The sequence below is a fragment of the Schistocerca serialis genome, chromosome 7 (assembly GCF_023864345.2).
Source record: "Schistocerca serialis cubense isolate TAMUIC-IGC-003099 chromosome 7, iqSchSeri2.2, whole genome shotgun sequence".
Lineage (NCBI taxonomy): Eukaryota > Metazoa > Arthropoda > Insecta > Orthoptera > Acrididae > Schistocerca > Schistocerca serialis.
The window spans coordinates 79,736,431-79,752,308 of NC_064644.1; positions in this window are offsets into that span (position 1 = coordinate 79,736,431).

The following is a 15,878-nucleotide window of genomic DNA, read 5'->3' on the forward strand; positions in this document are numbered from 1 at the left end:
CCACCATTCTTGCCCGTCTCTCCCGCACTACTTCTCACTCAACACTCTCCAGTACTTCTGCTCACTCGTCACTCGTCTCACTGCCTCCTGCAGCGCTTTCAATCGACCTCTGTCTGCTATCGACCTGGGCGTCGGACACTAATATCTATGTTCGTGGGAGACCGGATCCCTTACAAGTTCTAATTACACTTAGAAACTGTCGTGGAGAACCAGCACTCATATTGAACAGGTCATAATGCAGCGCATGTACTGGGGAAAATCGTCGTCCTAAAAGAGTGCAGAGGAGGCGGTAGTCGAACTCGCGTTCTCCTCGATGTACAATCTCAAACTACCGAAAATCGGGTCCCTCTCCCCTCTCTGCCACCAACCACCTACAGGGTGGATGAACAGGTGGAGGAAGCCACTCCACCAGCAGCCTCGTGGCACGAGCTGGCAGCTGCCCGCCTTCAGGCGATGGTCCTTCGCCAGCACAAAAACAGATATAGTTAACTGTAGGAGATAAAAGAACAGCTGTCCCAAAAGCATCTTGGTTGTCTAAAGTATAGTGATACAGCCACCCCCAATGGTTGGAGGTTCACTTGCGGCAATGAGCTGTCACAGACTAGACAGGTCCTCAACGCCTCCAATAGGCCTCTCGTTCTGGGATGGAAAACATTTTTGTTTATCGTCGCGTAGGATGCTAGAGATGGGACCGAGGGAAAGCTTTGGTCTCGTAGGAAAGTCGCCCACCGTTCTGTGCTGGACTATTAAACATCAACTCGACTGCTGTAACAAAGCAACTATTAAAAAAAGAAAAAAACATTCATGATGATAATAAATGTCCTCGTTCATGAAAATAGACGAAGTCCATTAAAAATCGGTATATCTTTGTATGTTCGACTGCACTCACATCTCATTATTTAGTGATATCTAGCAAAGTGTACCACCACCAATCACAAATGATCAGCAGAGACATGCCCACTCTGCGTAAAATCAAGGAAAGGAAAACGTCTACTATTTTGATTTGAAAACTATCGATCACGGCAGAATGTCCTCGTTATTTCGAAATTAAATTGATCATGAGAGTCTCTTTGCATGGCGGGCAATTTTTTTTTCCTGCAGTCGGATTACACTCACCAGGTAAATCAAATGGGGAATTCAACAGTTCTACAAATAAAAGTACGTAGCGCCGAGAAAATCCTAAATTCAGTTTAATGGCAATCGACTATGTATGACACTAGAACCATGATGAAAATTAAAATTAACTTTGGAACATGTAAAATACAAAGTGTAGAATACAGAATTACATCATTGCACTAAAGTGACTGCCTTTCATGACAACAAAATAATCTTATTCACAAGATCAGCTAGAGCAACAGCTTCATTACAGATGTAAAAAAGATCGACAAGAGTATGTGCAAGAATATTACAGCAAGGAATCGTCATTTAAGGTGGTAATTGGTATTAAGAGAAATTGATACGCAGCGTAATGATGTATTCACTGAAATGTTTTAAAAGACTTCATGATGTTCAGAATGTTTAAGTGAAATTATTATGTATATTGACGAGACGGGTAGCGAATAAATGACATCCGAAGATGATATTCAAGTGTTCAAACCGGCAAAGTAAACATTGTAGTTTTGAAGGTATCCTAGACGTAACAAATTGTTAAACGAATTAGAACGGCACGTGCTTCTATTTGGCAATATGTCAATTTATAAAAAACAATATGTACTGATTCTGGAACATAATTTGTCCCTGAGTCCTGATCCAATTTCAGAAGTTCTATAACAGCCTCAGTTTTCATGGAACAGTCGTTTCTCTAATTTCTTAAAGCAGCCTCTGTGTCGTATAAATCTGTTAAACTGAGATGCTTTAGCAACAAGACTTCCAAGTGCGAAACAGTAAAAGAAATCTATCAGGAGATGAAGGAATCAAAGAAATGAGTAACATAGGAGTAAAGAAAAGTAAGGAATTTTACTTAAAAATATTTCCAATTGCCTGTAATTATTTGTCTCAGGAACGGGACTCTGTAAGGACTATAAGTAGTTGGGCATCACTCCGGTACCCTATTTACGGTGTTGATGTTAAGCTTACTGGATTATGTGGTCATCGTAGTGATTTCACTGATATGTTTACCATGTTAATGGTTCTAATAGTTGATATGATTCGATATGTCAGCCATTCAGTTCAAAAACGTATTCTGTTCGAACTGGAACGACTTACTCTGTTATTGTACCCAGTGGTTGTTTGATGAGTGTCGATATAACAAATGTATTTTTTTTTCAGACCACGTACTTATTTTCAGAAAAGTCTCAGTGACAACCTTGCGAAGAACCTACTATGAGTGTTTCAATTTTTCTAGCAACATTTATAATGTATTGTCTATCCTGATCCACATACAAACAGTAGCTGACCGTCTCGTCCCTTTGGTAGATAATATCCTCGCTCTTCCCTTGGCTGCGCTAGCGTGTCAGTAGTCTCGTTACGATAAGTGATGATAGGTAAGCTACTGGAACTGCAACAACGTCAGCTGCCCTCAGGTGTCTGCCTTTTCAGATAAGCATAGATCGTGATGTGTTGACTACCCAGCATCCACCCCCTCCCACCACCCCCAACATCCAGAACACATGATGTGGCGCCAAGTTGTCGAGCAGTGCATGTGGAGGGTTGTCGTTAGGGGCACGTATCTGTGTACTGAAGTTTGATATAGTTATATATTGTAATAACGGTACATTAAGAAACAAATTTAATAATTTCTTAACATGGTGTATTTTCACTTACGTGAAAAATAATGCTTTGTTCTCTACTTCACCAACTTATGGGTAATTTTTTATTTTTTATTTCTGAATTACGCCATGTTGTTCCTCATTGTTCAAGCTGTCTCTCTGTGCTTCATTGAATTCGGTTCAGGAGTTTATAAGTGAAAACGTAACGGAATTACTTTCGCTTTTATAATATTAGTATGGGAATGTGGATTAAACAAGCAGAATACAAGTTTGTTTGCGTGGCCATCCTCCGCAGCAAGTACAGAAACACTTGTAAATAAAGCCGCCTTTTCCTGTTGCCAAATAATTTATTTTTCCCAGACGCGTTTCGCTTTTCTCTTGTTCTAAGGCGTCATCAGTGGGATCTATGACGATACAGGTTTTTTTCATTTTTAGATTATCAAACAGTTCACGCCGCGACATTTTATTTAAAAAGTAATTACTAACGATTTGCTGTGGTCTGCGTTTCCACTCATCTGGTTTGGAGGTCACGCTACCACTGTATTTCCGACAGACCAGATGAGAGGAAACGCAGATCACAGAAAATCGTATGTAATTAAGTGGCAGGAGGAAAAGGCGGTTTTATTTACAAAACAAGTAACGATGAATACAGTATAAGCATTGCAATTACATTGAATCGTATTACGTATAACAATTCAACCATAAAAGTATTTTGAAAAGTATCATATAGTTCAAAATAATTTTCGCTAATACGCGTGCTATTCTTCAAATCGATAAATATCTTCTACTACACACTTTCTAAAGTAGACTGTTTTCTTTACCACAGTTCACATTAAATTTCATCGAAATCGGTTTAACTGTTTACTCGTAAAAATGTAAGAGACAGAGCTACTTTCGCCTTTGTACTATTAGTATGGATAATATCGTCACAGTCGCGGGCGCCAGTGAATCCTCCACCAGCAGTTGCTGCCGTTGTCGGAACCCTGCTACCAATACCAGCCTCCAGCTTTTACATAAATGTTAGCAGACGTCTGTTATTGGCGATGTAGATTACTCTGAAGCTAAACAATCTGTGACGATAATAGACACCAATACTCAGTACCACCGGCTCTGTAGTACGCAACCGTCACCGCAGATGGGTGAAATACTTTACAAGACAGGGTGTCGACTAGTCATTAGTACAGCAAGACTCCCACAACTGAAGCCCACTAATGAACTACGGAAGATCTCTACCTTAGAGCACCTTCAAACAAGAATGAAATAATTACGTACTTCCAAATTACTGGAGACATATCATAACAAAGCGTCCAGGCCACACACACACACACACACACACACACACACACACACACACACACACGAACACACCAGACCACAGTACCAAAACTTGACAGTAAGACCTACAGTCTAATCGATACCAGCGTTCAGGTACGAGGGCGTTCAATAAATGACGCAACACTTCTTTCCTCCGCCAGTTTCAGTTCAAAGCATGCGGGATTTGTTGTGGGACATCGTGCAGTATTCCTGATTCAGGCCCTGTAGTTTCACGAAATTTCGGTGGGTGGCGCCGCGATACGTAGCCTCCGAAGTGGCGTCTGTAACGGAGTGGCATTCCAAGCAGAGAACTGTCATTGAGTTTCTTTTGGCAGAAAAATAAAGGATCGGAAGCATTCACAGGCGCTTGCAGAATGTGTACAAAGCCAGCCCTGGCAATAAACAAACACGCTGAGTCGTTGAGTGAGGTGTCGGTCATCATTGCAACAGGGTCGCAGAAACGTTTCCCGATCTTCCGGGTGCCAGCCGGCTCCAAGAAGCTTAAACAGTTGGAACGTGCGGACACTCTCATTCGAAGTGATTGGGTATCAACCACATCGCTGCATAACTGGACGTCCGTGTTGGTAGTGCTGACAACCTCCTCCACTATATGGAGTATCTAAAGCCTGCTGGGTTCCTCGCTGCCTAACAGAAGACCATAAAAAGCAGGGCCATGTGCGCGCCATAGCTCGCACGTTACGAGGCTGTATCGATTATCGTCACGGCCAGTGAAACATGGGTTGATCACTCCCGACCGGAAACGAAACGGTAATCCGTGGAGTGGGGCCACACCACTTCTCCTACGAATGAAAAGTTCAAAGCTACACTCTCGGCCACTAAAGACATGGCGATGGTCTTCTGGGAATCTGAAGGGATTATTTTGCTTGAAGTTGTGCCTCATGGTGCAACGATCAACATCGAAGTATGTTGTGCTACCTTCAGGAAACTGCAGAAACGACTTCAGCGTGTTCACCGCTACAAAAATGCAGACGAACTTCTCCTCCTCCGTGACAACGCAAGGCTTCACGTAAGTCTGCGCACCCAAGAGGAGCTCACAAAACTTCATTGGACAGTTCTCCCTTATCCACTCTACAGCCCGGGTCTCGCACATTCTGACTTCCCTCTGTTTGGCTCTCCGCGGAAAGAAGTACGTGGATGTTGGGGAGGTTATTAATGCAACGAGACGCTGTCTCCGACGTCGAGCAGTAGGACCAGTAAAGAGGTGTCATGCAGACATACACACCCTGCCCTCGCCCCCTCCCCGCCCCCCCCCCCCCCCTCCTTCCTGCGTCGCGTAAGGCGTAAGGCGTAAGGCGTAAGGCCGTCGCATTCAAGGATGTTGTGTTGAAAAAGAGCGTTTTGCAGTCGATAGAGTGGGGAGTGATATGACGTATCGAAATCCTGAATAAAACCAATCTTCTTTCAGAAAAAAAATGTGTTCCATTACTTACTGAACTCCCTTAGTAATCATACTATTGTCCCTACCAAACACCCATATCTGTAAAACTCAAAACACCAAGGTTTCTAACACTATGTCTCTGTATTAAGCATGTATTAACCAACTGTAACAAAGTGATTGTGCGTATAATCCCTCCTAAAATGCAGATAAATTATAGTCTGGCGTAAATATGTAACACAACCTACTTACAATTTTCTTATGTTTGTTGATTTGTATCCGTTCTAACACACGTAATTGTTTTTTTTTTTTTTTTTTTCTTATCCACCCAACTATTCGGCAACAAAATTTCTATTTAATTTTATCAGTTTGTAACCAATACTTACGTGAATATTTCTGAAACTATTAATTCGGTAACAACAATTTTTTTACTCTGTTTTCTTAATCTGATAAATACAAACTGTAACGCACTATGTCACAGTGCCATAAAAAACACTGTCATACGAACGTACTAAAAGGAAATTGTAATAAATATTTGCAAGCCAATGGCTAAAAAAAACAAGCGAAGCACGCTCTACAATAGCCTGGTGTTCTCCCGGAGGGGAGTGATGGGGTGTATTGAGTGGGGGCAGAAAAAGTGTATGCTAGTGTAGGTGAGTAGGGAAAAACTAACCCGAATTGTTGGAATACAGCTTTAGCTGTGTACTGCCTGGAACAGACACGTAAATTAAGTACCTAGGAGTAACATTCCAAAGCGGTACGAAATTGAACGAGTACGATAGTAGGGAAGGCAAATGGTCGACTTAGATTTATGGGGAGAATTTTAGGAAAGAGTGGTTCATTTGTAAACAGGGTCGCGTCTGGAAGATTAGTGCGGCCCATTCTTGGGTACTCCTCTACTATTTGGGAGACCCAGCAGGCTGGATTAAAGGAAGAAATCAAAGAAATTCCGATGCGGCCTGTTAGATTTGTTACTAGTGGGTTCGATCAGCACGCAAGTATTGCGAAGATGAGTCGTGAAACCAAATGGGAATCCCTGGAGGGAAAGCCGAACATTATCGAGAAATTTTAGAGATCCGGTGCGGCTGCATGCTCGAAATTTTATGAAACAATCACTGCGTCGCTGAAGTATGAAGATGCACATGAAAGGAAACGACCAGAAGTGGTACGGGCTACACTCTGCCCCGGACAATACGGCGGCTTGGAGTGTATGTATGTACGTGTAGATGTAGATCAGTGGAAGGCGATAAAAAGTTTTAATGTTATAACATTCGTAGGACTTTTTATACACGCCTTGCATTACAGCGCATTACGAGAACATTTCACGTAGCACGAAGTGTTTTTCGAGTAAAATGAGCCGAGCTTGGGCTAGTCCGTCTGCAGGCAGGTAACCTGTCCGGTGACGGTACGTTAAGCAGCGAGGCAGTAAAGCAGGCGTTCCAGCTCCAGGCACCCCACCGACCGCAGCTGGAGACGCCGGCTGGAGCCTGGCGCCGACGCCACAACCCGGCGCCCCGCGGCGACGCCTTCTCACGGTTTTTGTCAGCTCCGGGCAACGCTGCGCTGTCCGTCGTAAAACAAATGCGTGGCTAGGAGTTAAAACTCTTCTCCGCTTTATACCACTCCATCACTGACAAAACCCGTACAAGTACGACGACCCGAAATCTTCAGCAAAAGGAACACGAACTGGGAACGGTCTCCAAACACTGACGCGATACACTCAGTCGAGGATCACAGGTGGCGAAGTCGGGGCGGGCAGAGGTTCAGCTGTCTCGGCATACAAACAGCAAGCTCTATTGTTTAAAGTACATCAGTGCTTCTTAATTGAAACCCTTTTTAATGTCCTCTTTTATCGGGGAACCCCTGGCATATTTCTGTAGTATGTTCTTCATGCAAAATTCTATAGATGCGTTATTTGCAACAAAAATAGCAGTTTCTACACTACTGGCCATTAAAATTGCTATACGACGAAGATGACGTACTAGAGACGCCAAATTCAACCGACAGGAAGAAGATGCTGTGATATGCAAATGACTAGCTTTTCAGACCATTCACACAAGGTTGGCGCCGGTGGCGACACCTACAACGTGCTGACACGAGGAACGTTTCCAACCGATTTCTCAAACACAAACAGCAGTTGACCGGCGTTGCCTGATGAAATGTTGTTGTGATGCCTCGTGTAAGGAGGAGAAATGCGTACCATCACGTTTCCGACTTTGATAAAGGTCGGATTGTAGCCCATCGCGATTGCGGTTTATCGTGTCGCACCATTGCTGCTCGCGTTGGTAAAGATCCAATGACTGTTAGCAGAATATGCAATCGGTGGGTTCAGGAGGGTGATACGGAACGCCGTGCTGGATCCCAACGGCCTCGTATCACTAGCAGTCGAGATGACAGGCATCTTATCCGCATGGCTGTAACGGATCGTGCAGCCACATCTCGATCCCTGAGTCAACAGATGGGGACGTTTGCAAGACAACAACCATCTGCACGAACAGTTCGACGACGTTTGCAGCAGCATGGACTATCAGCTCGGAGACCATGGCTGCGTTTACCCTTGATGCTGCATAACACACAGGAGCGCCTGCGATGGTGTACTCAACGACGAACCTGGGTGCACGAATGGCAAAACGTCATTTTTTCGGATGAATGCAGGTTCTGTTTACAGCATCACGATGGTCCCATCCGTGTTTGGCGACATCGCGGTGAACGCACATTGGAAGCGTGAATTCGTCATCGGCATACTGGCGTATCACCCGGCGTGATGGTATGGGGTGCCATTGGGTATACATCTCGGCCACCTCTTGTTCGCATTGACGGCACTTTGAACCTTGGACGTTGCATTTCAGCTGTGTTACGACCCGTCCTGATCTCCTACCAATTGAAAACGGCTGGTCAATGGTGGCCGAGCAACTGGCTCGTCACAATACGCCAATCACTACTCTTGACGAACTGAGGTATCGTGTGAAGCTGCATGGGCAGTTGTACCTGTACACGCCATCCAAGCTCTGTTTGACTCAATGCCCAGGCGTATCAAGGCCGTTATTACGGCCAGAGGTGGTTGTTCTAGGTACTGATTTCTCGGGATCTATGCACCCAAATTGCGTGAAAATGTAATCACATGTCAGTTCTAGTATAATATATTTGTACAATGAATACCCGTTTATCATTTGCATTTCTTCTTGGTTAACAATTTTAATGGCAAGTAGTGTAATAATATTTATTTGTTTCAAACAGTATTTTCAAAATTAACCCAAAATCAGTTAAAATAACTTAATTTCAAGGCCATACCACCACTCAGGGCTTTTAAATTTCAATTTTAATGTGTTAAATAATAGTATTGTATCACTAGTCTCACCTGCAATATGCAGACGACAGTGCTTTTTTTTGTTTTTTTGTGTTTTTTAAACTTATGTAACTTAACTGCTGAGGTCATCAGTCCCTAAGCTTACACACAACCTAAATTATCCTAAGGACAAACACACACACCCATGCCCGAGGGAGGATTCGAACCTCCGCCGGGACGAGGCGCACAGTTCATGACTGCAACGCCGTAGACCGCTCGGCTAATTCCGCGCTGCCAGACGACAGTGCTTTTCCACCTCACACAACAGCAGAGTTTCAGCTACCTATAAATTGCTTCAGTAGTGAATAGGAACGGTTTTACCTGAACATCAACATCCAAAACCAAAGTTTCCCGCACAGTCAACTTCTGGAACCGTCTTTCTTGGTTTCAGGATCCACTTTTGGAATAAGCAGACCATCAACTAACTGACCATGGTGAAAGGAGAACAGAATGCGTGGTGATTAAATGTTGCTTTTGGACGTCTCACTCATCGAATCTTACAGAATAAAGATTCGAGGCTACACATCAAACTAATGGTTTATCGAGCAGTTGTTGCTGCTACCGTGCTGTATGCTTTCTAAACCCGTTAGCTGTATCGCCGTGACCTTAAGAAACTAGAAGGTTCATCCAGCGGATTAGAAACAACAGACTTGCTCGACAAAGTGAAGTGAACACTGTCAGAAGGCCTCATGTTTCGTCTCTGAAGAAGCGCTATAAGGAACGATTCAAGAATAACTTAAAGAGTCTAAACAGTGACCCGAGGTTGTGCCATAGCAGACGGCTGCACGTCTGTCTCAACTGCTGTTTTACATTTCGAGCAGAAACATTGGAAACTGGAAAGTGGGAAACGTCAGATATGCAAGCACGCACAGCCGCGCCCTCTACTCTCTAATGTATATAATCTGTGTCGTCGCATTTTAGGATTGGTCTGCTAAGCCTTCAAAGGCAACTCCACTCCTCAACTGCGATGCAGAAACGGAAATAAGGAGAAAAATAAAACTCATTTCAGAGCATTAGCAGGCGACGAGGTGTGTTGGTTCCAATTTTGGCAGATACACTAAATATTAGGCTTTACAGGTGAAAGTTAAATTCTCATAGCGGGTTCAGCATCACGTCTGTTTCGATATTTATTTTTTGTCGCATGTAAGAAGAGAACGCATAAGTGCAGATATTTTTATTAGTGACCGAACAACATTCCTTCAGTATTTACTTCATTTGCAGGCTATTAATTATAGCTGTTAAGTGTGGAATGTTCTACGTTGGTTAGTACCTCCACGTATGTTGGAAAGAGCAAGCCATTAATTCTCTCTCCTTGGCAGCAAGTCAGGTATTGATGTGTGGAACCATGGATGCAAAACGATTGATCAACATTGAGAGGCCGCGCGGGATTAGCCGAGCGGTCTGATGCGCTGCAGTCATGGACTGTGTGGCCGGCCCCGGCGGAGGTTCTAGTCCTCCCTCGGGTATGGGTGTGTGTGTTTGTCCTTAGGATAATTTAAGTTAAGTAGTGTGTAATCTTAGGGACTGGTGACCTTAGCGGTTAAGTCCCATAAGATTTCACACACATCTGAACATTTGAACAACATTGGGAGGCGTAGTCCACTCAGTGGTGCAGTTGTGACTGTGCACATAACATTTGGTAGTAAATTGTGTGTCATGTTTGCAGGAACACCCTCTATAGTTGCAAATGTTAAGAGAACCAACAATGGCATTCATTCCTGTTGAATATATCTTTTAAATTCCACTAGAATTACGCTAACGACATTAATTTAAGGTTTTCTTCCAACGATGAATCAGATGTCAGTTTCATAAAAGTTTTGTATTCTTCTCCTGACATGGTCGAAGGCTGCACACTGATAATAAACTGGTATGTAATATACAATTTATTCTGTTATTTAATCTGCTGTTTGATTGGAAAATACTGATCCTTCAAGTATTGAATGACATTTTCAATAAATCTCTCTCCTACTCTCTCCTACCTCAACCATTTGCTCCACCAAACCGCCTTTTGTTGTTGGGAGCAAGCATCTCTCTCGAGCGCATTCAAATTTTTTAAAGGCAAGAATTATTTCGTGACCCGTAACTTCATTTACCACTTTACCCTGACCGATTAAATTAAGGTAACTGGCTATTGACCTTGTTAAAGACGTCTCTTAAACGGGTAATTGCAAGGAGCCACTTTGTACCAAATAATCAATAATTCAATTCGAAACAGTTTTCTTAAAGGAAAACATGCATCTCTTCAGTCAAGTAAGAAAGGTACGTTAATTTGTTTCCGAGTTACTGACCTTAACAAGTAAAACTAGCTATGTATGCACACTTGTCACGTCCTCGCGTAGTATTTTAAACAAACAGTTACTAAGTAGTCGAGATTTTACGAAGTTAATGATTTTAATGATCTCATCAAGAGCACCCCTATAACTAGGCGGTGTCTTCTTATGCATAAATTGCCTGCTTATCGATCGTGCAGTGTTTACTAAAACATTTTTTTGCGATATTTTAAATAAGCTATACAACCTCGTTAATTATACCCCTCATCTGCAGGGATATGACTGCAGTTGTCGCACGGTATGTTATTCCCTTAAAGAAAAGAATTTAGGAGACCACTTATTTCAACTACAGTACCACATGATGGTAGAGATTTGCTTAGAGAAGATCCTTCGTTAACGCATTTTCGTGGTGATACCTAATTACAGTATTACACTTTATACTGAGAGTCCAGCTACATCGTTAGATTCATTCAGGGTTGGGGTCTCATTAAAAGAAAGACGATATTCGCCAGAGCTGGAACTTCACATGAGATTTCAATCGCCATCTTCTTCCTCAGAGTGAAAATACTTTGTTCGCGCCCAGCTATGTAGGTAGCAATCATTATCAGAATAAAATAAGAGACATAAGAGCTCATACGGAAAGATTTAAGTGTTCGTTTTTCCCGCGCGCTGTTCGAGAGTGGAGCGGTAGAAAAGTAGCTTAAAGATGACACTTAACTGATAATTGCAGAGTAATTACGTAATTTTAGATGTAGATGTAGCTCCTTACTGCTATTATCTGCAGACACTGTTTTGCTTATTTCATGAGAAGTCAGCAGAAAAAAAAAAATCACGTAACGAAAACAAATCACAATAATTACGTAACTGTCGTCCGGAAAGTGATATGGCAATGGCGAACAAAGCAGAAAGGGCGATCAAGCTCGTTATACGGTTGTGTGTCGCTGTTGGAGCTCTTTTCTAAACAAATAACTGCCAATCATTTTGTTATTCTGATTCGGGTGTACATCTATGACTGACTAATCAGTTAGCTGTTATTCTATCAGTATGCAGATTTACACTAATAGTTTTAAAATTTATTTAGTTTTCTCTAATGTACTGGAATAATGTGATTCCGAACGACCAGTTTCACGTGTGCGAAACTGGAGCTCCACGCATTACAAAATGATCTTATAATAATCGTTAAGTAAGAAAGGTGTTCCGAAGCAATTTTTTCAGATTACTACAGGGGGCAAAGAGCATCAAAACAAATATATTTAGTTGTGGTACGTAATCGCAATTTCTGATGCAAGGGACTACTTACACAGAAGATAGTGCTAATTACATCACTAGCCTTCGCAGGAACTCCTCGAATACGTGGTCACTGTCCTGTGTGCACCTAGTACATTGTTGGACCATTGACTGTCTTGCCCTTTCGAAGATTCCTGGCATGTCCGCCATGGTACCAGAAGCGAAAGCAATTGTAGCGACAAGATCTTCTTTGCCCACAATGGTTTCACACACCGGCTGCTTCGTATGCCACCGGAGGAAGAAATCCAGACACGTGAGGTCAGCCACAGGGGCACATTGGCAGCTCTATCAACTCCCGAAGGTGCCTCTCAGGTCATTCGAAACACCCTATATATAAATATATTTTCTTGATTTGCCCAATAACTGGATCGTTTTAACGACACCCCAACTCAGAAGATATAGTTGCTGAACAGTTCAAAGAAAACTCGAGTTTCATTTCAAATAGGTACCCCACTCATACAAATATAGCCGGCGGTGACTTCAATCTACCCTCGATATGCTGAAAAAATTACACGTTTAAAGACGGCGGACCCGGGTTCGAATCCCGGCTGGGTCAGAGATTTTCACCTGCATTGACCTAACTGTGTGTTTGTCTATTCGTTATCAGGTCATCGTCATTCATGAAAGCGGCGAGATTGGACTGCGCAAGGGTTGGGACTTTGTACGGGCGCTGATAACCGCGCAGTTAAGCGCCCCCCATACCAAACATCGTCATATCTACCGTCCCGCTATCTAAAGGCGCGCGGGACAACCGAGCACTTAAATTTTTCTGTGCGAGGCCTGATTTCTCATATTTTGTCGTAATTTTCATTTCTCCCTATGAAGGTGGGTGCCAACAGAATGTTTTCGCAATCAGAGGAGAAAATTTGATTGAAACTTCATGAGAAGTTCCCGTCGGAAACGAGAAACGCCTTTGTTTTAATGATTGCCACCCCAATTCGCGTATCATGTCTGTGGCACTATCTCTGCTATTTCACGATAAGACAAAACGAACCGGCCTTCTTTGAAATTTTTCGATGTCATCCGTCAGTCTCACCTGACGTGGATCCCACACCGCACTGCAATACTCCAGAATAGGGCGGACAAGCGTGGCGTAAGCAGTCTCTTTAGTAGGTCTGTTGCTCCTTCTAAGTGTTCTGCCAGTGAATCGCGGTCTTTGGTTTGCTCTAACCACGACATTATCTATGTGATAGTTCCAATTTAGGTTATCTGAAAATGTATTCCCTAAGTATTTAGCTCAATTTACAGCCCTGAAATTTGTGTGACTTATTGCGTAATCGAAATTTAGCGGATTTCTTTTAGTACGGTACGCATATGAATAATTTCACACTTTTCTTTATTCAGGTTCAACTACCGCTTTTCGCACCATACAGATATCTTATCTAAATCATTTTTTCAATTCGTTTTGGTCATCTCATGACCTTACAAGACGGTAAATAACAGCATCATCTGCAGAAATTGGGCTACTCAGATTGTCTCCTGTATCGTTAATATAGATCAGGAATAATAGAGGACCTATAACACTTCCTTGGAGAACGCCGGATATTACTTTTGTTTTACTCGATGACTTTCCGTCTGTTATTACGAATTGTGACCTTTCTGACAGGAAAACATGAATACAGTCGCACAGCTGAGGCGATATTCCATAGGCATGCATTCTGCTTAGGAAACGCTTGAGGAACTATGTCGAAAGCCTTCTGGAAATCTAAAAATATGGAATCAATTTGACATTTCACAAGAACGATGTTTTCTGAATCCGTGCTGACTGTGTGTCAATAAATCGTTTTCTTTGAGGTAATTCATAATGTTCGAACACAGTATATGTTCCAAAACCCTACTGCAAATCGACGTTAGTGATATGGCCCTGTAATTCAGCGGATTGCTCCTGTTTCTGTTTTTGGGTATTGGTGTGACTTGAGTAATTTTCTAGTCTTCAGGTACGGAACTTTCTGTGAGCGAGCTGTTGTATATAAATGGTAAATGATGGAGCTATTGCATCGGCATACTCTGAAAGGAACCTGACTGGCATACAATCTGGACCGGAGAGCTTGCCTTCATTAACTGATTTGAGCTGCTCTGTTACACCGATGATATCTACTTACATGTTTCTCATCTTGGCAGTTGTTCTTGATTGGAATTCAAGAATATTTTTATCGTCTCCTTTGGTGAAGGAGTTTCAAAAAAAGGGACTTCACCGTTGTTACCGCATCTTGTCACTGGTGTGCTTTATGTATGACTGGAATCTCTTTGGGTTTTCTGGCAGATTCCTAGACAGAGTTTCGTTGTGGAAATTACTAAAAGCATCTCGCATTGAAGTACGCGCTATATTTCGAATTTCTGCAGAACTTTGCCAATCTTGGGGATTTTGAATTCTTTTAAATTTGGAATCCTTTTTTCATTGCTTCTGCAACAGCGATCTGACTAATTTTGTGTAACATGGGGGTCAGTACCATCGCTTATTAATTTATGGGGTGTATATCTTTCAATTGTCGTCGATGCTATCTCTTTGAAAACATTCCACATCTTTTCTACGCTTATCAGGTCGGAAGGAGTGGAGACTGTCTCTTAAAAAGACGTTAAGAGCATTTTTATGAGCTTCTTTAAATAGATGGCTCTGAGCACTATTGGACTTAACTGCTGCGGTCATCAGTCCCCTAGTACTTAGAACCACTTAAACCTAACTAACCTAAGGACATAGCACACATCCTTGCCTGAGGCAGGATTCGAACCTGCGACCGTAGTGGTCGCGCGGTTCCAGACTGTAGCGCCTAGAACCGCTCGTCACTCCGGCCGGCCTTTAAATAGACGTAATTTGCATTTCTCTTCGATGGTTGTGGGTGTTACGGTATTCAGCCCACCAGCAACTGCCTTGTGGATACTGATCACTGTATTCGTCATGATCCTATTAGTCCACGACTATTTGTTGCTAAGATATCAAGTTTGCTTTCGGAATCATTTACGCTTCGAGTGGGCTCATGAACAAATTGTTCAAAATAATTTTCTGAGAAAGCATAGAGTACAATTTCGGATGACGTTTTATGCCTGCCGCCGTCTTTAAACGTGTAATTTTTTCAGCATATCGAGGGTAGATTGAAGTCACCGCCGGCTATATTTGTATGAGCGGGGTACCTATTTGAAATGAGACTCGGGTTTTCTTTGAACTGTTCAGCAACTATATCTTCTGAGTTGGGGTGTCGTTAAAACGATCCAGTTATTGGGCAAATCAAGAAAATATATTTATATATAGGGTGTTTCGAATGACCTGAGAGGCACCTTCGGGAGTTGATAGAGCTGCCGATGTGCCCCTGTGGCTGACCTCACGTGTCTGGATTTCTTCCTCCGGTGGCATACGAAGCAGCCGGTGTGTGAAACCATTGTGGGCAAAGAAGATCTTGTCGCTACAATTGCTTTCGCTTCTGGTACCATGGCGGACATGCCAGGAATCTTCGAAAGGGCAAGACAGTCAATGGTCCAACAATGTACTAGGTGCACACAGGACAGTGACCACGTATTCGAGGAGTTCCTGCGAAGGCTTGTGCTGTAATTAGCACTATCTT